The sequence below is a fragment of the Phasianus colchicus genome, chromosome 1 (assembly GCF_987193195.1).
Source record: "Phasianus colchicus chromosome 1, bPhaCol1.hap1.1, whole genome shotgun sequence".
In the NCBI taxonomy this organism is placed as follows: Eukaryota; Metazoa; Chordata; class Aves; order Galliformes; family Phasianidae; genus Phasianus; species Phasianus colchicus.
This window is the reverse complement of record NC_143436.1, coordinates 176,850,118-176,874,147: the sequence shown is the minus strand read 5'-3', so window position 1 is coordinate 176,874,147 and position 24,030 is coordinate 176,850,118. Positions and strand designations below refer to the sequence as shown.

Here is a 24,030-nt window from a genome sequence, read left to right as displayed (position 1 = left end):
TTCCATCACTTGCATTTATGCAATGGCAATTTGTATTCATTGATATCAGTGTCCCTTTTCCCCATCTGTTATGCACTGTGGGTTTGTTTTAAAGGTTTCTTTGCTGGCGTTACACTGATTAGCCCAAATTTTTTAAGCAAGAAAGCTTGCTTTCATGACTGTGGCACAATGATTTTTGTTTTTATTTTTGATCTGTTATAGAGTATCCCTAGCTAAATGGTTCACCTGTATGCAGAAGTCCAGTATAGTGTTATCTGGAGATACTTCTACGTGTTGAGTTAATATATGGACAAGTACTTGCGGACTTTCCAGTAGCCTTCAAGTAAACTGCTTTTTCCCAACAGATTTCCTGCTAGAATAAAAACTGTGTAGTACTTTTTCCAAACTTTGAGGATATATGCCTGAGGAATGTCTCTTGCTGTTCTCTTACCTTACTTTGATGGATTTCTAGCAGACCTTATCCTCGTCTCATCTGGTGGTTTGCCAGCAGTCCGGATTCTGCTTTTCTTGTACACATGATGTTCATGGCTTTATCTTATGCACACTTACTCCTAAGTAAGTATGGTGTTTTTTAAGCATTGGTTCTTACCATAATTTACTGTTACTATTTTAACTTTTAATAGAAGTAAGTTTCCTTTTAAGAAGGGAATTCTGTTGAAATCATAAGCCCAGCCATTGCAGTTGTAAGCAAGTATTGTTTGCCCTTTAAAAAATAAAAAGCTATTCAAATACCAACAATACTGGCAAAGTACTGCCTTCTGTTGTCAGTGCTGTAATGTACAAGTCACAAATTCTTTGACAATTCATAATGACATGGGAAGGCCCTTGTTTGACATGTGCATTGTGCAGCTCCTAGTCCGTGTGACCTTTGCCAGCTGTGGTTGCTGCAGTGCCACGGTGGGAGAAAGCAGACCTGGGCTTCTTGAGATGGAGTTCATGCTGTGGTTGGCTTTGGGGTTGACTCCATATGGCAGTGGAAGGAAAGGGCAGCAGCTGAGGTCAAAAGTTTATACGTGTTTTCTCTTATTTGTGAAACACTAATATAATCTTAGTGGCTCCTCAGAACTTTAATAATTTACTAGGTTAAAGCTATATACTTACAGAAATTGGCTTTTCACTATTTGAAATAAGTGATGTGTCAGCATGAGCTGCTGCTTTCCGAGCTGTCACATACCTTGCCTGGTGATGGTCTGTGAGATGAATGGGACTATCTCATGTGAACCAACTGCACGAGAAAGATTTGCATCTTTGTGTAAAACTGTGCTTAGCATGAAGGTGCTTGGGTAGCTGAGTGTCTAAAGCAGAGAATTTGTAGAATAGCTTAGTGAATGTGTTCAGATGAATTATGGAAGTTACTGGATTCCTATGGATAACAACCTATTCATGTTTTGTGTAAGTGCAGCATCCCAAATGGGGTCCAGTCCGCAGAAGAGGAACCTGCTTGTAAATGCTTTGGGGCAAGAACAGTTCTTTTATTTGGGTTTTGTGGCTTAGATATGAGTGATCCTGCTTCACAGCATGCTTCCAGTACAACAGATATGACAAATGAAATAAAGGATACAGAGAAGGGCTAAGGAATCGTCCATCTGCAATGACAATAGAAACAACTTCATAAGTCCCTGGTTTAAATATAAAGTTACTTGCAAAGAATCTTCTGATATGATAATTACATTATTCATACTGTTCTTCTGAATTTCAAAACAAAGTGTGACCTTGATTTCAAAGTAAAGTGCATGAAAGCATGCTGTGCTTATTTTTCATAATTAATCATGTATAAGCCAATTTTATGGCAAAACAGATAAATGAGATGTCAGCATACTAGTTTGTAAATACTTCACTTCAAGACGTTAATGTAGTTTGTATCTTAGCTTCAAGAAAATCCAGTGTTTTTCAGTTTCACTACAGAATAAGAGCACAGCATGCAATGTATGCTGTGGTTAAGCTCTAAATGGATACACTGTCTCAGTTACATACATTGTGTTCAGTTGGTAGAATGACCAAGGTTGGAAAAGACCTCTGAGATCGTCCAGTCCAACTGTCTACCTACTATCACTATTTTTCACTAAACCACATTCCACAGTACAATGTCTAGTTTCTTGACCACCTCCAGGGACAGTGATTCTACCACCTTTCTGAGCAGTGTATTCCAGTGCCTGACTGCTCTTCTGGGAGATAAACTTTCCTAATATCCAACTTGAACCTCTTCTGGTGCCACTTGAGGCTTTTCCCTCTCATTCTGTTGCTGGTTATGCAGAAGAGGCTGACTGCACCTTGCTACAACCTCCTTTCAGGCAACTGTAGACTGCAGTAAGGTCTCTCTGAGCCTTTCCCAGATTGAGCAATCCCAGTTCCCCCAGCTGCGCCTCATAAGTCTTGTGCTCCAGATGCCTCACTGGCTCTGTTTTCCTTCTCTTAACATGCTCCAGGGCTTTGCTGCCTTTCTTATAGTGAGGGGCTCAAACCTGAAGATACTCGGGGTGCAGCCTCACCAGAGCTGAATACAGGGGGAGGATCACCTCACTGCCTCTGCTGGCAGCACTGTTTCTAAACAAGCCAGGATGCCCCTGGACTTCTTGGCCACCTGGGCACACTGCTGGCTCATTCAGCTGAGTATCGATCAACACCCCAAGATCCTTGTCTTCCAGCCAATCTGCCTGAAGCCTATGGAACTGCCTGGGGTTGTTATGACCACAGTGCAGAACCCAGCACTTGGTCTTGTTGAACTTTAAAGCAGTTGGCCTCAGCTCGGTGATCCAGCCTGTCCAGATCTCTCTGAAGAGCCTTCCTACCCCTGGGTAGGTTGCTACTTCCTCCCAACTACTGTGTAGCAAGCAGCAAAAGCTTAACCCAAGAAATGCCAATAACCTCCTTTGAATGTTGAGGATCCTGAGCCTTCCTTGAATGGTTAATCCAGAGACAGTTCAGGAGATGGTGTTTTACAGAAAGGACAGGTTTAGTCAGTAAGTCTTTGGGCCAGTGCTTGCTCTCACCCCAAAGAAAGGTGAAAGGCATGCCATGAAGTCACACTGATGGGGCCATTTCTTTGGTGGGAGATAGAACTGCAGGGCCCATAGCCTTGTACACATGCATGGCTTCGCAGAGTTCTGGCATCACAAGGGTCTGGGAATGCTGTAGGGTGATGGCAAGTGTGAGGTGGTCACTGCCAGAACAGGGTAGGTTTGCACATGGAAGAGGGGCTTGGGCTCTCACCTAGCCAGGCTTCTGTTACATGCATCACCATCAGGAGAACCAGAAGTCACTGTGATACTATATGGGTAAAGCCATTTAATAGCAAATATCTCTGAATGTTGTGTATGGGTAATTTTACATAAGAGTTAAACTGGCAGTTGATAATGTGTGTATTATAAGTGCCTCTTTTAATAGGATTTACTGAATTCTGTGAAGTGTCACAGGACAACATTAAGTTATTTTTTTAGCTCACTTGTCTCTACTTTGAACAAATTCTGGTGTTTAGTGTCTGTTAGATAGGCAGTATAATAGGCTTCAGCATTAGGCTGCATTGGGTGTGTAAGCTAATATTTGAGTCTTTTAGCTCCTTCTTCCTAAGCTGCCAAATGGTAGAAGATACAGCTCAGATGAGAGAGAACAATTTAAACTTTCTCAGTGAACCAGTTTTGAGAAGAGTTTTTTCTTAAATGCAGAGCTTCATGCTGGAGTAGTGTGATTAAAAGCCTATGGGGATTCAAGCATTGGGATGGTTTTAAGAAGATCAAGGGACTGAATGCAATTTTCCTGCAAATGATAATTAAAGAAACAGCATCCTCATTAGCATAATACAGTAAATGATAAAAAGAATTGGACAGATGCCTAATCTCGCAATGCTTCTTAATTTACAAGTACATATTTTAAAAAGAAAGCAGTTGAGGTCTGTTCTTCCTGGCAGCCCCTCTGAATCACCAGAACTACTTCTTGCATAACTTCACTTTTTTTCAGTGTTTTTCTTCTTCAGGACAACAAGTTATGTATTCCAGGACTCCATCCAGACAAAGTCTATTATACTTCTGTATATTCTGTAATAGAGACAGATAGAAGAGAGATCTGTGGTACTTTAGAATTTCTATGATTGGATGCCTACCAGATAAAATTACATATCTGAGGAGAGTTTCTCAATTGGAGTGATATGCAGCTCTAAGGAAGTCCAAAGGCAGCTGTCACAATATGAAACACTCTTTTTTTGTTTATTTTCTGAGGTCACCACTTGGAGTTGCTTACGTATGGGGGCCATGGAGAAATGTCTTTGAGAGCCTTATCAAGGAATTAATTTCTTGAGTAGAATTTCTGAATTGTTAAAACTAGAAAGCCTTTTTTTTGCCTTTAATGCAAATTGTGAATCAAATATGGCAAGGAGTAATAGGTGTTGTTTGAGTTGATGCTGTCATTTGTTACCTATATTCTGTTCTTGTCCAATATAAGCTGCAGTGGTGTGCAATGGGGTGATGTGTCTGCACTGCTCAGTGCACCACAGTGTACTCTGCTCTGGATCTCTTCTGAGACCCATACAGTGCCCTGTAAAACATAGATATTACACTATGTGCATTTTTCCTTTTTGAAACTTCTAAAATATGCTGAGCATGTGAAGCTGAAAAATCTGTGTTGTGGGCACGTGGGATCAGCAAGAAGTCATGTTGAGAGAGCTAAAACTTGCTCTGGTGGTGATGGATGGTTAATCCAGATGGGTTGGTGGTGATGGATATCAATGGTGGAGTGTGCGTTTGGGAGCCAAATCTGATTTGGCCTTGTCCATGGTGCTGCTGAGAGTCATCCCTGGTGCAAGTGGTCCCCTGGGCTGTGCTGGGGCATTGCCAGACTACTTAAAGAAGTCATATCTTAATTGGCAGTGCTCTTTGTCTTGTAATGCTAGACTGTGCCTCTCTGAAAGACTATAGGGGGAAAACTGTTTTTTTTAATAAGGTTAAGTATATAGAGGAGAAAATGCTTTTTTAGGAGTGAAAATGATTTCTCAGTGGGAGCTGACTTCTGAATTATTCCACTTAAGACCCAGTGCAAGGTAGGAGCTGACTGCAAATGGATGCTGGATTTTCCCAGCTAGGAGTAACTTTCCCTTACTCAAATCCTAGAGCTTTTGTCCAGATGAAAGCTAGCAAGCACTGCTGAGTGAAGGGGTTGTTCTTGCCAGAGCCAAGAGGTCAGCTGGTGCACACACCTCCTATCAAAGCAGTATTCTGTCCACTTTAAAGGTAACACAATATGATAAGTGCAAATCCTTAATGTTAGGTAATGTAAAGTCATCAGCAGATGAATGCACTGAGAACCACACTCCAGAAAATCAGGAGACCTTTCAACCCTCTTCTGGGTGGTCACTATAGGTGATAGTGTCTATTTATTCTGTTGCAGACTGGGTTTCTGTTTGATGTCAAGAACTAAGAAACAAGGTGAATGATGTAATGCTTTAAAGTAAATATCAATATGCTCAGCAGATGTTATGGTGGGAAACTTCCTCTTTTTAAATCTCCAACTCTGAAGTCATTTGGAGTCACTGGCCCTCCTGTTTGATTTTCCTGTCTTAACACATCAAGCTGGAGCTGATTCTTTTATATCCTGCTAATCTCTTATATATGCTGAAGTAGTAACTGTAGAGCTGGAGGTTTCTGATAGGTAAAAAAAAAAAAAGCACTATTGATCTTGCTGATACAGACACTTGCACACAGGGCTTTGAACTTGTGGTCGCTCTGGAGAAATGCATTGAGTGATGCATGGTGGTCCCTGGTGAGGGTGGGTATTTCTGAAGAAATGTTGAATCTCATGCAGCTTTATAGTAGTCACAAATAAGTTACTAAAACACAAGAATCCCTCACTCTTAGCTGGCCCAAATACTGCTGGCACATCAGCTGTGCCAAATCAGAGTCATAGAATCACTCAGGTTGGAAAAGACCTTAAAGATCATTGAGTCCAACTACGACCTACCCATAGTACCTAAGTAACAACCCTCTGCTAAGTCATGTCCCTGAGCACCACATCCAAAGGGTTTTTAAACACATCCAGGGATGGTGACTCAACCACCTCCCTGGGCAGCCTATTCCAGTGCTTAACAAGCCTTTCTGTAAAGAAGTGTTTCCTGATATCCAACCGAAACTTACCCTGGTGCAACTTGAGGTCATTTCCCCTCATCCTGTCACCAGTGAGAAGAGACCAGATCCAACACGTTGGTGTCCCTGCAGACATTCTTGGTGTTTTCTTTGCCTACATTCTTGTGCTCTGTGTACTGTGCCTGTATGGTGCAGGATAGCAGGGGACCCTTTCTCATCCAATTCAAGGACTTTGGGGTATGTTGGGACCCTGAGCTGGCATTACATCTCATATTCTTTCAGGCCTGAGAAAAATGCAGTCAGTGCAGCAAGGAGGCGTGTTGCCCCTTCAACTGAGATGTGGTGGGAGTGTGCTCATGGATCTGGATGCTTGGTTCTTCTCATTTTTGTCTAGCCCGCGTTGCTGCAGATCTTACTATTGCTTTTGCATGCTGTTTTCCCCATGTTCAGGTTTTCTGGTAGTTTGTTTCATGGCAGTTTACTCTATTTCTCTTGTGGATATTCAGCTATCCAATGATTTTCTTTACTGCCTGATTTATGTATATGCTACTTAGCTACAGCTATACTAATCTCTATGGTCTGAGATCAGCTAGTGGTGGGGGGAAAAAGCTAAAAAGGCTAATGCAGCTGCTCTCAGAGGCTAAACTAACACTTGACAAATGTATTTAATTTATTTTTAATTGAGGTTTGGAGGAGGGACAGTGACTCGTAATTCTTGAATTTCTTTCAGTTGTAAAAAATCACTAAAGCAAATGCAAGTAAATAAATTTGGGCTAGGTTATTTTTCCTGCTGATAATAAATAGGATCTTGATCTGGCATTTGTATTTTTATTTCTCCTAGAGTTCAAATAATTCCTGTCAGATTTCATCTACTGATGCTGTGTGGCAGTTACTGTCAGTGTTTCTCTGCTGGGATCCATCACACAGTAGCTGAGAATCATTGAGTATTTTTTGGGGGAAACTTTTCTTCCTATAAAGGGGCTTTAATTTTTTTCTGCAGTGTCTTAGTATTATATCACCAAGTACTGAGATACTGTCCTTCAAAATGATTTTCTCTTTCAGAAGAGGAAAAAAACACGTGCATGCACACACACAAAAACCCCCATAAACTTACCAGACTTAGCTTGATTGCATGCCTTTTTGTCTACCCAATAGTATCCCCAGTATGCATAGTTATGTATAACGATCTTTCTGAAAGAGAGACTCAGGCTGCTTCATAAATGAACTTTTTTTATTTTAAATAAAATCTCTGAAATATTCTTGAAGAATATATTTCGATGTTAATGTATGTTTTACTTATGTTGAGAACTTTACGAACAGAGAACCTGTGTTTCCTTAAGCATACATCTTGTTTTAGAATGTGTATTTCTCAGTTTTTACTCATAAGGGCAATATAAATATTTGATGTATTTAGAGTTCTGTGCCATTATAAATTAGAATAGAACACAGTGAACTGTGAACATCTCATGCTTCTAAAAGAAACCTGCATTATTCTATTTTTGCTATGAATCCATGTTCCACTCATACTGAATTTCAAAGACTACTCTGCTAAACTTTCCTGGGCAATTGGCTTGGCATCTGTTAATTTAATTCCCATGTAACACTAACAGGATATAAATTAGTGCTCTGGGGACTGCTGATAATGCTCAGTGAAACTTTAAAGGATATGAAAGGGAAGGTGTTCCTAATATTGCAAATAGTGGAGGAGGTAGGTAAAGTTTTATGGGGAGGAGGGAGCAGGTGAAGGAGCTCAAGCTTTCTTCTTGTACCAGACTCTACCCAAAGTATGATGAATTTTTTTGCACTAAACTTATGCTCCTCTGTCATTTAGTTGATAGAGAATAAACTTGCTGTGATGACTGGAGAAAAAACAGCAGTTTCTCCCCGTCTCTCCTGGCCGTGTCCTATCCCCTAGGGGCTTTTTCAGCCCCAGTTTCCAACAGCCTCTTGGTTTTCCAGCCAATTTCCTTTTTTTCTGTTCTTTTTATCTCTCAGGCTAAGAATTGTGGAAATACGTAACTTTTTGTGTGTCCTTCGCAAGAATGACTGGGTTGCTTTTGACAACTACTGAGTCTCCTAACACTGCTCTTCTTGACACACTTCCTCTTTTTTTTCCCCAGCTTCTTCGCTTGGAAAAATGAATGTTTCCAATTTTGCATTCCTTACTGTTGATCTGAACCAATCTCTTTCCTTGCCTCCTCTCTCTGGTCAAGAAAGTAGAAAGGGCTCATCTTCACATCTTCACTAAATACTGTGTTACAGAATCATTCTTAGCTGGTTTGCTTCTCATCAACCCCCTCTGTGCCTCTTGAAGCATTTTTTTTTTGGTTACACTTCATTGCTTGAATCTCCAGGGACTGTCAACTGTTAGAGTGAGGTGTCAGTGATTATTGTGGATAATGGTCTAAAAGAAAAACAAACAACAAAGTTCTTGTGTAAGAAGATCAGTGCTTCTTCAGTAATAATGGTTCAGATTTAATTTGTTTTTTTTCTAATTTTGCAGACAATTACTAGGGAAATGTTTTTAAAGAAATTGTTTTTTTTCCCTTGATAAAAGCATTTCCTTGGAATGCCTATTGTCTTCCGAAAGATGAACAGTTTAAGTCAACTTTATCTATTGTTGCTTTTTTTTTTTTTGCATTTTGGACTTCAGTGACTAAGCATTCCAACAGAATATTGGGCACGAGCACAGAAGAGAATGACTTGGTGCTTCAGTATCTTCTCACACGTTCCATTGAGGCAGCACCAGCAACTTACCGTAATGTTATACCTGAGTTGTATGGTGTTCAGCTATGGATACCTGTCTTCATTGCTTTGGAATGACATGCTTTCATGTGTAGTGCCTAAAGTGGGCTTTTAATGATGCAAAACATGACCTTCCATTCTAAGAAGTAGGACTTTCAAGTCAAGAGATTTACTGGCTTTTCCTATCCTGCATGTTGCAGGATTGATCTTGGGGTATCTTGCCAGAATTAGTCCTTTCCTTTAAGTCCTCTGAAAGCTTTATGTGGATGCCTTTTCTCCTTACCATCATCTTGTATTCATCAGTGAAAATGAGTGTTCCTCACATCTTGCAGTTTCAGTTTCAGAGACTTTTTTTCTCTAAATATATGAGTTTGCCAGAGGCTTCAAAGGCGTCTTGAATTGATTGGGAACACAGTCTTCAAATATGTACAAGTTGCATAATGATGTGGTCTGAGTAGATTGAGGCTATTGGATCTTCATTGTTTTATCTTATTAGGAATACAGTCTGTTCCCTGAGGACTATAAAATCCTGAAGGAATTTTATTTCCTTCTTTTAAATGTTTCTAAAGGAATTTGGATTTTGTCCTGGCTTGCTGGTTTCTAGCAACGCAAATGGCTTTTGAAGTAATTATTACTGTTGCAATATCCTTTAAGCTGGACTAAATTGTGTTCTAGGCATACGGATTTCCTTAGCTACTGGAGATGTGAAAACTGCTGTGACCATTTGATCAGCTGAAGGAGTTGCACTAATTCTAGGGAATAAAGGCACCTGTAGATCTTTGAAAGGACCATGTCCTGAAGGAAATGCAGGACATATGAATTTGATGCTCTTTGAATCTTTTCTATTAGGTGTAAAATTTTTCCTGAGCTGAAGCTGCCTGTTGCAGGACATGGGGTTACTTGCATGTGATTTGAGAGCACTGTAAAAAGGATCAGTTTCCTGAGCACCTGTAAACGTGTTGGGCATCCAGCTGAGCTGAGAGTGGATCTGGCCCACATGATGGTGTATGCCTTTATGGCAAAATAGGACAGAGCAAGTCAGAAGTTTCTCTTTGCCTTTGTGGAGTGAGCTTAAAGTTGTAAACAGTTTCTCTTCAGTGGAGAAGGTGGTTGGTTTCTATTCCCAGTAGTTTCCATTCACTGGGCCATGCTGCTTAGTGTGCAAGCCCTGTTCTATACACCACTCCTTCATCCATGGTCGCTAATGAAGTAGACCATCTCTCTTCTGTGAGCACAATTAAATGTATGGATATTGTCATCAGTCAGAATAAGGTGGAAGCTTTATGCAGCCTTGTGTTGTTGCAGTGATAAAATAGCTGCTTGGTGAAACAGATTCAGATTGTAAGAGGAGACTTCTTCTGAACAGTCATCTTCCCACATATTTGCAGAACTCAGCCCTCTGCTTCATGGTAACTTTTTTATTCTTAGAGCTCCTCCAGAATGTTGCTCTGCTGAGTGGCCGGAGAGAACTCTCTGGGATATGTGGAAGAGTGAATATGAAAACATCTCTGATTATGCACAATATGCAATCCTCTTATTAAAATATCAGCAGTAAGTGGAGCATTGATTTGTGTATGCTGTGGTCCTTTTAATATTTAGGAGATGCTGTTAGCATGATGACTAATGCCTCCTTTCCCAGCTACATGAAGACATTGAATGTGCACAGCTTTAGCTCTTAATTCTTGCTTCTAACTGATCATTTAGTAGGCTGCTGCTGGCGTGGCTGGGTTCTGCAAATTGCAGGAGGGTGCCCAGAATGATACACACCATTACAAAAGCACTGGTCCTGCCTGCAGGGAATTGTGATGAAATGAATTAAAAATATCTGACTAGCTAAGGCTGAAAAACTGAGCCACTCTCACTGGTGAGCTGTTGGGGTCAGTATCTTTGGACATGATGATATGCCACAGCAGGTATAATGAGTAAAATAAAATCTATTACCAGTGTTACAGGTCTTAGCTAATTTAACCTAATTATGTAAGAATCCTTGGCAGAATCAACTGTGTCTTAAAATGGTACTTATCACTTTGTTTCATTAAATTATGTAAGAAAGCATTAGTACAGTATGACTGCAAGCATGACTTAAAGCTAAGTAGAAATATAGAAGGAAAAGCATGAAACTAAGGCTAGAGAAAACAGGCTAAGGACAACAATTAAGAGAGAAAACTGTAAGGAAACTAAGGGATGGGTAGATAGAATTTGGAGGGCTGAAAAGGAAGTAAAATTCAGGAACCCAAGAGAAGCTTTCAAAGAAGTAGGGGAAATGGTATGTTAGAAATAGGTACTGTTCAGCACAGGCTTTACCTCACTGCTGTGTGTTGTAGACTCAGAAGAGAGCTGGAAGGTATTTCAAGACATCTTTTATACTTCTGTTCCCCAGGGCAGGATCATGTGCACGCTTTAAAATGTTGCTGACCCATTTTCATGTGCACTGAAGAGAATGCGTGGCACTCATTAATTGCATGGGTACTCTTTTGGACTGGCCCTGCTCAGGCATCTGGAAATATTTAATTGATACTAAGCATGGCTCAAGGCTGAATCTAGTTACTAGAACAGTCCCTTCAATTCCTGTAACTATGTAAGTAGCTACGTGTGTGCATTAGATACCAGTAATAGGAATAGGAAACCAGTCCTTCAGGAGAGTATCTGCATTGCTAGATATAAATGAACTGTTTTTTTTTTTTTAAGGATGTCTTAGTTTTAGCATCTGCAGAAATGGCAATGAATATATCTTTGTGTTTGGCATTTCTTGTTCTTACCAGAGATCTGTTACTGGTGATTCATGACCAAGCTGGAAGTAGAGCAAAAAGTCCCATGCTTGTAAATGAGAGTTCTTATACAAAGTTACCAGTATTTATAAAGCTTTTCTTAAATAAAGCATGTATATCACATCCAAATAAGAACGTCAGCAAAAATAAGGGAAGAAGGAATAAGCTGCTTAAATGACTGGAGTCAGACAGTTTTGAGGAACTTATTTGAGTATTAGGACCTCCAGTTTTCTTTCCTTTCTAATACAAGCAGTGGAGCATTCCTCTATAACTCACGGTTGGAAATCAAAGTGATTCTGAAAAAATGAATCCCTTTCACAGACTGCTATGACTGTACATGAAGTGACATCTACCAAAATCAGAGCAATTAAAAAAAAAAAAACAGTGCTAATTCTGAAGTTTTGAAGCCCATATAATTATGCTAATGGTCACAAAACCATCAGCAGAAATGGTGAAGCTTTGTTTCCATTGGGTTTTCTTCATGATTACTTTTAAACTGGGTTATACTAAACCTTCCTTTATCAGAAGCCTCATGCAGGAGGGCTGTAATAGCTGGAGAAACATCAGTCACAGCTAAGAGGAAAAACCCTGATGAAGAGATGAATTCCTTGGTGCCTCATAACATCTTTTTTCAGTTGTAGCTTTCCCATCATTAAGGAAGAACTCTTTCCCATGGAGGCTTTCTGTTGTCATACGAAATTAAAGCTTACTTTAGCCTTCTTTCAGTCTTTTTTTTAGAGAGCTCTCTTCTCCCTGCTCATTGACTTTCACAGAACTTGTGAGAACTCATTTTTCTTTTTCCTTCAAAGTTTCTTGAAATTGGCCAAGAAGTTACAAAGGGAGGCATGGCACATATCCATGCTCTAGTTGGTTAGGATGTGCTCATGTGTGCTGTTACTCTACATACTTCTAAGAGCACATTCCATTTCTAATGGCTAGATCTGTGGTGGGTGTGTGTTTAATCCTTGTATATCTTATGTCATCATTTTTAGATTGCCCTCTGAAGTACTGTGTTCATATTGTGATCGGAGTTGGAGTTGAGATGGGCCTTGCCTGATCTGAGGACAACTGCTAGGAAAAATATTTTCAACTTTCTTTATAGGAAGATGATCCAAGTATAAAATACTAGCAGTGAGCATCTGAGTGTGGTAAATGGCAAGCAGAAAGTTGGTCCTTGTTGGCAGCATCCCTGAAAAGCTCAAGATGAATGGGTGTGGAGAAACAGGAATGTTTCTGAACCTTGTGTTGTCTGAAACCATCTTTTGTGACAGGTTTACAACTCTAGGAGGATGTTTCTCCAAGGCCTCAATCTAGTAGAACCTACAAACAGCCAATTAGTTTACATTTAAAAAATCCTGGTTAACTATTTGTTGTGGTTTTTTTTTTAGCATCAAAAACAAAACATTAGACAGTTGGGCTTTTTCTTCCTGAGAATTGTTATTCTGTATTGGGAATTACGTGTACTGATAGCGGAGGAAAACTGGTTGTTGCTTTGTGATAGACACTCACTTGGATGCCATCATATTAGATAAACGATGATTAAGCATCCTTCAGAAAGTCATTTTAGCTTAAAGTTAGTGCTGATGTTTTTTTAGATGCTGTGATTACAAAAACCCTTTAAACTGTGAAATGTGACATAGGTGAGACACGAGTTCTTACCAGGTAAATAAAGGCTTTTAGCTTCACTTCTGGTTCTGTTGCTGCTGCTTGTTTATTTCTTGGGGTCAGTGTGGTTTTGTCTGATTTCATACTTACTTGAAGTACATACATACATTCTTGATTCTTCAGAGTTTATTCCTTTTTGATTTTGTTAACCAAAACCAAAGAGTTTTTGTAGGGTTTTTCTGTGTTATTGCTGTCTGAACTTATGCGGATTGTTGGTATTTGTCACCAGTTTTCCTCTAGGAAATCCTAGAGGTAAATTGGGCATTCTCTCCTTTGCCAACTCACTGATCTCAGGAGCTCAGGATAGGTCAGCAGGTGTAAGAGCACTGTTTGCTTCAAAACTGTACTGGAAAATAAGTGGTGTGTTTATCCATGCTTACAAGGAGATTCTTAGCTAGAGCTATCTAGTGTTTACTCTGAGTAAAATAAGGTGCCCAAGATAGCTCTTTTCCTTGTTAGGAGGTAGAAATCACAAATGCCTAACACAGGCTTTCAGCTGTTAGAATAATCAGCAGCCAAACCCTATCAAAAGAATATAGCAAATCCTATTTGCGAGTAGCCCTCAATTCATAAAACAATTCTGCAAAGTAAAAGCACAACAATAAATTATATTAGCACAACTTAGAATCTGGACTCCAGTTCACCTTTATTTCAGCAAGTTTAGGTGTTGAATCCCTGATGAAGTATTATGTATCAAGGGAGGCATATTGTTTTCTTTTTGTTGTTCTCCAGCCTTAAATAGCTCATAATAACTTGTGTTCACTTAAAAGAAGCCCATCTGTTACAGTTCTTGTTTTCTTATCCATCATTTAAGTGGTAAACGCTAAGCCATAAATACTTCAATGTTCTCCCCTTCAACAAAGAAAATGTGATCAACTGTTTACCTTATTATGAAAGCAGTGCGAAGCACACGTGCAGGAGTGAGATCATGAGCAGCTGCTTTATGCAGAAAACTTTTCAATAAACTACAAAAAATTCTCATTGCATATTTACCTGCTTTTCAAGCTTACCTTCTTTCAGATCAAAGGAAAAATAGCCAATTACACCTGTGAATTTTTCAGACAAGTCTTTGACATCACTTGTCCCTGTGCACCTTGTGTGTTTAGTGGATATGAAATCTATAATTTAAGCTACAGTGAGTTGCTGTAGCACTGCCACCCAAGCAATGTCGTGAGACATTGTTTCTTGTCTACCAAGAAACATAATCAGAACAATGAGTAATACTTTTTAAAAAGCTTTTACCTGGAAAACAGCAGGAGATGTGCTAGAAAATGTTTCTAGGCACAAATTGCTGATATGTAGTCATTGTTGCAGTTGTTTGCATCAAATTTAAGTTCCCCTTTGTTTCTGCTGTCACACTGTTCTTTTTTTAAATCTTTCTGAACTTCAGGTTTTCCTTCTTCAGCAGCATCTCAACAGCCATTTATTTTAGGGTTTCAAGTATTGCTGCTGTGACAAACATACTATTTCTTGCAGATTTTTCTGGTGTAACAGAGATGAATGGAGAAAGAAACAGTAGGATTTCTGCAAACAACCACAGTACTATGATGAACTGAGAATTTGTCTGTGTTAAGAGATGAAAAGCAATGCCAGGCCCTTGGGAGCTGGTCGAAGATAAATGTGCCAGCTAGCTTTCTCCCAGTGACTTTTCAAGTTTGTTTTGGGAGTTCAGGGCATCCACTTAGGTGGTTTGCTTGCAGCCGTGTCTTTCAGTTGCACCTTGGAAGGTGGTCTCATCCTTGGGAAGCTCTCTGGTCATGTCTATAAGGATGGATGTAGTCTGAGAGTTCCTCAAACAACCTGAGCTAGTAGTGCTGACAGCTGGTGGAGAAGACAGCGGCTCTCCTGCAGGGGATCAGAACTGTGTAGGTGCTCTCCTGCAAGCTGAAGTAGTTGTGATGTTGGTGGAGATGGGCAACAATGTGGTCGCATGGCTCCTCTGCTCCACTGCCTAATGTGTGTCCTTAAGGAAGCTGGAGGCTGCGATGAGGATTCCTCCCAGACTTCTTCCTCCAGGCTGAATGAACCCTCCATGCACCTTGTGCACTCTAAAGCCTTCCCCATCCCCATAACCCTCCTTTGGATGCTCTTTAATTGCTTTATGTCCTTCTCATTTTGTGGCACCCAAAGTTGCATGCAGTGCTTGAGATAAGGCTGCACAATGCACAGTAAAGTGATCACTCCCCTCAGCTGGCTAACAGTGCTTTATTTCCCTCAATCTCTTTTTTTTTATCTCCACCTTTTTTTTTCCCCCCTCTCAGATTTTCTTATGGTTGCTCCCATTCCCAGTCTGAACTCTAATTGAGCTCAGAGGGTCCTTGCCTGTTTCAGTACCATCCATGCTGTGGGGTTTCCCAGCATTGTTCTGTTATGCCAGCACCCAAAGACCTTGGTTCCTTTGGACTGATAGCTCCCAGAGGAAGTGTTGGCTTATCATCCCTGTCTGAATGAGCTTCAGGTTTTTAGTCTTTCTCTTTAGCTGGTGTAGTTAGGTGAGATTATCCTCTCTTCTAAAACTGGAAAACATACTTTGCTGTATAGGAGAAGGAAACAAAAGGTTATTAAATGATGGCAGCTGGGCGAAAAACTATTTGCTATTGTATTTGTGCAGATAAGTTGCATGGGAGACAGGTAACAGCTCTACGTGTCCCCATGTGCACTGGTCAGAGCAGTAGGGGACAGGAGAGGTGGCTGCCTGGGTACCTCAGATTGATGCTTTGGTGGTATTTTCTGAGCTGTAGCAGCAGGGTTTTCCTGCCAGCACAGCGAGATCTGCAAGCAGCAGCTTCCCAGCTTGATTCTGGGAACAGCACCAAACTCTACAGCACACAGCAAGCTGGCTTTGTGCTTGGTCGGAAGTAGGCTGATATGATGCAGTCCTCCAAAAGACTGACAGAGACAAAATCTGTTCGAGAAGGATGTTTCCCATGTGAGGTTCAGAACCTGGGATGACTTTCCTGCCAGCACGCTCAGTGAGTCTGCGGCTCAGCTACTGCCTTTGGTGAAATTGTGGGAGAAGGGAGATCACTGCCATTCACCAGCAGCACCCTGAGCCAGCTCATCCTTCTAGCTATTTCTGTCTGCACTTATCTATAGCATCATCCTCCTTGTGCCTGTGTACCTGCCAAGCATTCAGAACAGGCATGGCTGTGGCAGCCTCCTCGTTTCTCTGCAGCCTGAAGGATAAATAACTGCATCAAGAATTTACAGTGGGAAAGCTGGAGAAATGCTTTCAAGAACAGGTGGACAGGTGGATACAGCCCTGCTCCTTCTTAGCCCCTAGGGAGAGATCTCTTTGGAGATGATGTTTTCCTGGAGTGAGATGGTCTTGGGTAACAGTAGCATACCCAGAGATCGTGAGAGAGAAGACCTGGATCTAACTTGCTTGCACAGGGACCTGGAGCAGAAAGCTGGATGCTTGGGTGAGTTCATGTAGCTGGCTTGTAGAGTGCAGCATATTTTCTTCTCTGTTACAAACTGAGTTTTCTGATGTATAAGACAACAGTACTAAAAATCCTAGCATCTATATACTATCTATATGCTATATGTTGTTTGCGTGCTCTGGGGTTTTGTGTAGTTTGGGCACTCTGACTTTAGTACAACCACAGCTATGGTTTGTAGCTTTGTTCCCAACTGGGAATCTCAGTATTCACCTCTGCAGTTGTGCAAACGTGCAGACTTACAGAATGTATGCATTGTCTGAGTGTCTGTAACAACTTTGGTTTGAGCCAGTGAATTTCACTTCTGCTTTCCACCATTCAGGTGTATGACTTCAGAGGCAGTGAAACAAAGGTTATGTATATGTTTATAACATACAGCTTCTGATCCTTAAAATACAAGCTGTAGGTTTAGTGAGGTTTTCTTTTAAATAATCAAGTTCTGAAGACAAAAACTGCTTTCTATTTTTAAATAACAAAACTGTGTTTCAGTGTGCAGCTGTAGGACTTCTCATTTTTTTCTTATCCTTCTACTGGTTGAAACTGTCATTGTAACGCTTGAAATAAAACTTGGATTCAGGCATCCAGTATTGATACTTGTAAAATCTGTGGTTTATGTAGGGATTCCTATGGAAATACCTACATTGGAAGCTCTTTTGATGAGAAAGGTACTCTGCGCAGTGTTTCTTTCAGTATTTGTTGTGTAGAGTTATTTTACAACTATTGGTTTGCAAAATTTAACTTAAAAACCACTAATGTTTTAAACACTTCCACAACAGTGTAAGAGTATTTGTAGTTGGCTCCTGCCCCAGTGAAGCATATGGGCTCAGATGGCTTTGCTCTGCTCTCTGTGGTCTGGATGATGCTTCTGGCCAAAAGCTGAGTTTTCAGCTTTCTGGCGAGTTGCCTACAGGATGTTAAACCTGACAGACCCGTGGAAGAGTGTGTTTTGTCCTGGTGGTTTGAAGTTATCTGTCTTGAGATGAGTCAGGTAGATTTGAACAGATGCACGTGAAGTTTTTTACTTTTCTCTCAATCTATAAGTACGGGTAGGTAGTTCTTATGCGTATCTATCAATTGATGAGAATGGTAGGAGGTGAGGAGTCATTTTGCTGTCTAAAAGTAGAGCTAGTTATTCAGACTTCTGCCATCTCCAAGGGAGAAGTGCACAGCTTATCTCATGTAACTGCTCTGAAGGAGCTTTGTCCCCTTTAGGTATGTGATGTCTATGTAGTTAAACAGCTTAGTTCCCCAGATCAGTCTCATGTCCTGATCCCCCAGTCCAGCAGGCTGGATGCATGTTACATGCTTCTCATGCTTGTCTTCTGAAGCAATCTAATTACCTCCCTCTGGGACAAAAATCTGTGGTAGCTTTGAGGATGCCTTACTGGAAGACTCAGGCATGATACCAGAGCAGGTCTGGCTTCCCACAGCGTCCTCCAGTGGTACCCTAGTGCAAGGGTTACCAAAGTACTCAGATGCCTATGCCTTGCTCTAGGACATGCAATGTGGTATTTACACAGTTAAAATAAATAAAAGCCAAAATAAAATACTGCCCTGGGGAGCTACAACACAGACCTTACGTTGGGCAATTTTGAATGGAGAGATGAAGCAGTTGCTATGTAACACCTTGTTGTGGGCATGGGTCTTAACATATGAATGTAGCTAGGTTAGATCCGTGGGTGCTTTAGGACATGGAATCTGTCCATGGTTTTTGGAAGGGTGTCTATTGGTGAGGGAAGTGCTTACCCATGAAGTTGAACTTGATGCATTTCAGGCAGCTGACAGATGGAGCAGATCTTACCTGGTGTGCTTTGCACAAGGCCACTCAGCAGGTGAGTGTCAGCACTGGATGCAAAAGCTTGGCTCATTTTGTTCCCTAGGACAAACCTTCTCTCCATTATCCATACATCCCTGCTTTGCGCTGTCCTCATTCTTGTGTGATTTGTGAAATGCCTGGTAAAAAGCCAAATGCCTTCATGCCTCCCAGTGGATCTAGCTGAGAAGTGCTTAGCACTGTGGCTATGGGAGGATTTGAAATCAGCAGCACTTGTGGGATAAAAGGGAAAAACAAGGGGAGAACAGTTATGTTCCTAGATTTTGGAAAAAAAAAAAAAAGAACCACCACGGCTGAGACCCAGTGTGCAACCAAGTTGGCAGGTACCTGCTGTTGTCAGAATGGTCGCAGTGGCCCTAACCAATCCTTTACAATCTACTAAACCACACATTTGTGAACACAGCTACACCATGCTCCTTTTCATTCCAGTTCCTATGGAAACATGATGTAAGAATGTCTAAAATAAGTACTGTGCTTTGAAATTATTATTTTGATTTTTTTTTTCCCCCCCCCAGATTTCCTTCATTACCTTCTAACGCATTAAAAAGGTCACTGCCATCATCCATCAATGGTGTTCTACCCTGGGTACCCAGGTTTCTGCATTCTGGTACCTAATTCCTATATGCAGACTATCAGTGCTCCCTTCCCCCAGCCCCCCTCCCCATCAGTGAGGCAGCATGTTGTGGTTGTAAGAGTTAAGCATATATATAACATAAACACACTAAACAGGTCTTGGATCCAGCTCCATCTCTTACAAAGCAAATGAGAAATGTATGGCTCTTTGCAGCAACAGGTGAAGGTACAAGGTTTTCCCTACTCCTGTTGGGATCATGGCATAGTGTTGGCTGGAAGGAAGTGCTGGAGGTCACCTGGTCCAGCTGCCCATGGAAGCACAGCTGTCCTCAGTGGTGGTGATGGAGATGGTAGAGTGCTGGATGGGCATCCTATGAGTCCCCCCTACCTTTCTTGGAGAGACTACACTGGAGGACACCATGCGTTATTGAAAATGAAATTTCTCTCCACACAAAGATGTGCACTCTGATGAATGAAAAGAGGACAGTGTCTTTTAGAGCGTGTTCCCACAATGTTCCTGTGTTTTCTTGCACGTGTTGTAAAGCCATCATCTCTTTGAGCAGTCTCCTTGACCTAAGTAAAGTCTAGGATTTTTCAAAATAGCCAAGTCCTGTTTTCAAAAGCCTCCTTTGATGGGAGAGCCTTAGGAGAGCTAGTGCTAAATCCAGCAAAGGACTAAAAAGCCTTGTTTAAAATCAAGACCTAATTTTTATCACTTCTAAGTTTCTGATGTCTTGCAGTACTGTGCCCTAGAACCTAGTGTAAGGCACCAGAGGAGAGCTGGAGACTTGTCTGTGGCATGTAAGGGGAAGCAGGCAGTTGCTCAGTAATGTGATTGAGGACTTTTTGGGTAGTACTAACGCATGTTGCCCTTGTATTCTGAATACATTTTCCTGTCTCTTCTGTCACTCCCTGCTGCATTCCAAAGCTGGGATTGAATAAAAGGAAGTTAATATCGGAGCAGTATTTTTCCTGACTGCACATTCTAGACAAAATGTTTTAGAGTCTTGGGAGTAGCTGACACTACACTTCAATATTAAACTGTTTCATCCATTTGAGGAATACAGATATCTACTTGAATTTTATCCCAAAACATCACGCCAGATTATGCTCAAGGATGCATTTGTGTAACTCACGGAGAGCAAACTGCAGTTGTACATCATGTTTTGCTTTGCTGTGTGCTTAGTCTTTGCATGATGTTTTACATGCTTGTGGCAAGTATATATGGTGTTGCCATTGTTTTATTTTGGTGTAAGGTAAAGGGCCAGTACAAGCCAGAATAAAACTTTCCAGTCTGACTTCAGGGTTGTTGTCATAGTGGAGTCGAACCATTTGTTAGCAAAGCAGACAAATTGAGATGTAAATGCTGATCTGAAGAACGTATTCTGGATCTTGGCGTTTGCATTTCTTGTCTGCTAATGTTCTTCCCTGCTTTGAATAACAGTTGTTGGCTTTTTAACTAAAAGCAATGCCAGCAGAGATCAAAATCACAAACTCTGGAGCAGCTGTGGATTGTAAAGAGAAACTGCTTTGTTCTAACATGGAAATGCAGGGATGAAATTTTGCTTTTGAAGTCTCTTCTCTTAACTGCTTTGGAGCTGGGCCAATGTAGATATAACCTTTATAACCTAATTGATAAGTTCATGCATACACACAGTATGTAGGTCATTCACATTTATCCTGAATAGCCCGGAAATGAGTACAGAGAGACACTGCCTTTTATCCCTTCCACTGTAGCTGATCTCTGTACCACTCTTCCTTGTTCATCTGTGCACATTTATAATGAAAAAAGACATGCAAGATACCTGCTAATATTCATAAATAACTAAGAAATGAAATAAGCAGTTACAAGAGCCATTGAGTAAGGGACAGTTAGATAATAGCTAATTCAGGCCGTAGCCGAGTAGTTAAGTTGTAAATTGTCCTCTTAAGATCTTTTATCTTGAGAGTAATGGCCTTATGAGAAATCACAGGTGGCTCAATAAAGGAAAGTCATCAGATATTAAGCATTTTTAGAGGTAACATTTGCACAAGTACATTGTTAGAGTCCCCATAGTGAAATGTTTCAATAGTGGAATACCTTACTGTGTTTTACAACTCCCCTGGAAGAACGTTGTGGTGAGGTGGGGGTTGAACTTTTCTGCTGAGTAACAGCTGTAGGACAAGAGGGAAAGGCCTCAATTTGCATCAGTGGGGATTCAAGTTGGATATTAGGAAAAGGTTTTCAGAAAGTGGTCAGGTAGTGGAAAAGGCTGCCCAGGGAGGTGGTGGTGTCACCATGACTGAAGGTGCTCAAGAAATGTGTAGATGTGGTACTTAGGGACATTGAGCAATATTGGTTGTAAGTGGACAGCTGGTCTAGATGCTCTTAGAGATCTTAATCATTCTGTGATTGTAGCCTCCTGGTCCTGCCTACTGCATCAAGTTTTCTGAGCCCCTGTTGCGGTCAGACATGCTGAAAGTGATGTGAACCACAGACTTCTAAATGAGATGTTCTGTGCTTTAGGTTCCCACAGGAAGAATTTGATCACTTGATAATGATCTACAAATACAAAAATCAATTGAATTCAGTGGTAGTGCTGAATTGGGTGAGTGCAATCTCTGGCGAGGACAGAAGTGAATTGAAAATACCAATTACCTATCTAAACAAGCAGGTCTGGAAATATGTAAATAGTAGTACAACACTGTCCAAGTTGAAGCCTGTAGTGCAGTGCTCCTTAATACCAGAGCAGTACTGACTCCTTGACTGAATGCAGCCTGTGGCAGGGAGCATAGCCAGACACCAGGGAATGGCACTGTCCTTCTGAGCCATTTCTGAGGTGCAAAGCGAGGTTTTGGCTGCATGAGGGCCCCAGCCGTGCTGCCACAATGGCTCCATGAGAGATCATGACAGTCCCCTCACCACGATGAAAAGCCACCCACATCTCAGCCCGCAGAAGTCTTCCTCCTGCACCTCACAGCCATCCCTGTGATTGATCTTAGCCTGGTAGGTAATCAACAGAGATAAAAAGGAAAAAGAAGTGTGAGCAGAGCTGCAACTGTGATGTGTAGAGTGAAGCTGGAGAGATGCATGCACCTTCCAAACACTGAGACGCTGTGTTATGGTCACGTTAGCTACAGCGGACAAGCAAAGGGACAGTAGCCAATACAGGTTTTATTGTCAGAATTAATTTTTGCTGATTTTGCCTAATCAAATACTTATATGCCTTCAAGGGTTAGCACTTCTGTATTGAATTCATTTGTTCTTGATTAGAATCAGGGTTGAGGTAGATTATAATTTTAACTTTGATTCTGCATTTTTTCAGCTAAAACGTGACACATTATGTCTCAGAAAATGCTTGATATGTATGTATGTGCATGAGTTGTCCCTTTTCTTGCTACAACAAACCTTTGTCTTCATAGGTGCCCTGAGAGTTTACTTTTTAGCATACCATTGTGCTTGAAATTCCAGATTTTTTAACTGAACATAGAGCATAGCATCTCTTCAACCACAAAAGGTATTTTTTAGGAGAGGAGAAGGTTGAGGTGTGCAGTCACCAGCCCTGAAGGTATTCAAGAACCATGGAGACGTAGCACTGAAGGATGTGGTTAGTGGGCATGGTGAGGATGGGCTGACAGTTGGACTTGGATGATCTTAGTGATCTTTTCCAACATTAATGATTCTATGATTCAATTCATATTTAAAATGCTTGGCCTGGTTCTAGAATGAAACATTTCTGTAAGCAGGAGTATCTTGGGTGTAGTCCTCAGGAAGTTAGCCTCAGAGAAATATGGTTGCTAAGAAATAATTGTTTTGCTTAGCTTAAGTTCTTCGCGTTAATATAATGTTAATATAATTCTGATCCCTCAAAAATGGTGGCTTTCTAAAGCACATAGCAGAGCTGTCCTGTCTGGGCTTTGCCACTTCCAGCACGTCTGTGTCTCCAGAGCTGAGCTGTTTGAGTCCCCATCCCTGCCTGCTGGCCTGGGACAGCTGTGGATGAAGCAGGGTCAAGGCACCTCTTCAAGGAATCTCCCCTATCCCTCTTCTCTTTCAGTCACCCAGCAGAGAAAAATAAGGACTGCATCCACAATAAAGAGGTTATGAAGGACTATGGTGTATATGACTATTTTACCTTTTTTTTTTTTTGTTACTCTCTGCCTCTGAAAAGGGCATATTATTTTTTTTTATTGTGCTTGGTTGTTTCAGAGCCCTGCAGACATCACTGTTAGTGTTGTTATTAAATTTTTGTGTATGAAGAGAAACTGTGGTAGAGCCCAGATGATAGCAGGGGGATTGAAACTAGCTGGTCTTTTTCAACCCAGGGCCATTCTATGACTGGAAGAGTATTTTGCGTAAATCAGATCTCAATAACTTCCTCAAATCCGCTTGATAAATCAAGGCCCAAAGTATCCTTAGCTCTCAGGCAGTTAGCAACAGAACAAAAAGTAATGGCCTCAGATGATGCCAGGGGAAGTTCAGGTTGGATATTAGGAAGAAAAATTTCTTCTCAGAAGGAATAGTGAGGCTCTGGCACAGGCTGCCCAGGGAGGTGGTGGAGTCACTGTCCCTGTAAGTGTTCAAGCAAAGGGGAGATGTGGCACTGAGGGATGTGATGTAGAGCAGTCACAGTCATGGGTTGGAGACTGAACTCCATCTTACTGCTCTGTCCAACCTTGATGATTCTGTGATAAGTGCCAATCTAGCTCTGAGTTTGACCATGCTGAGTCCTTCAAAGAGTTAATTCCTTTGGCCTGTTTCATTACAGGACAGGTTGAATGCAGAGGGAACATGATCAAATCTTTGCTGTTTTGATGGTGTGTATGTTTGGGTGGAACTGCTGTAACATTTGTTAAGGTATCTGCAAATTCCTTTTTTTTTTTTAAAGTAAATTTAATCCTTTGAGCATGCTGTGCACTTCATAGCTCTTAAATAATGCTTAGGCTCCAAGTGCTGT

At 41.1% G+C, this 24,030-nt stretch overlaps 1 protein-coding gene across 4 annotated transcripts in view; it reads left to right on the top strand.

Annotated features, from left to right (window-relative positions):
* Positions 1-24,030, top strand: part of MTUS2 (microtubule associated scaffold protein 2) — a 267,632-nt gene that overhangs the window by 10,866 nt on the left and 232,736 nt on the right. For 2 of the 4 annotated variants that reach the window (XM_090133619.1, XM_090133611.1), the window contains exon 1: positions 15,864-16,668. The exons of 1 other annotated variant lie outside the window; for it this stretch is intronic. The gene's annotated coding sequence lies outside the window, so the exon portion shown is untranslated. Of the gene's footprint in view, positions 1-15,863; positions 16,669-18,460; positions 18,519-24,030 lie in introns of those variants that run through there. One more of the 4 variants, XM_090133616.1, reaches the window with a different exon arrangement.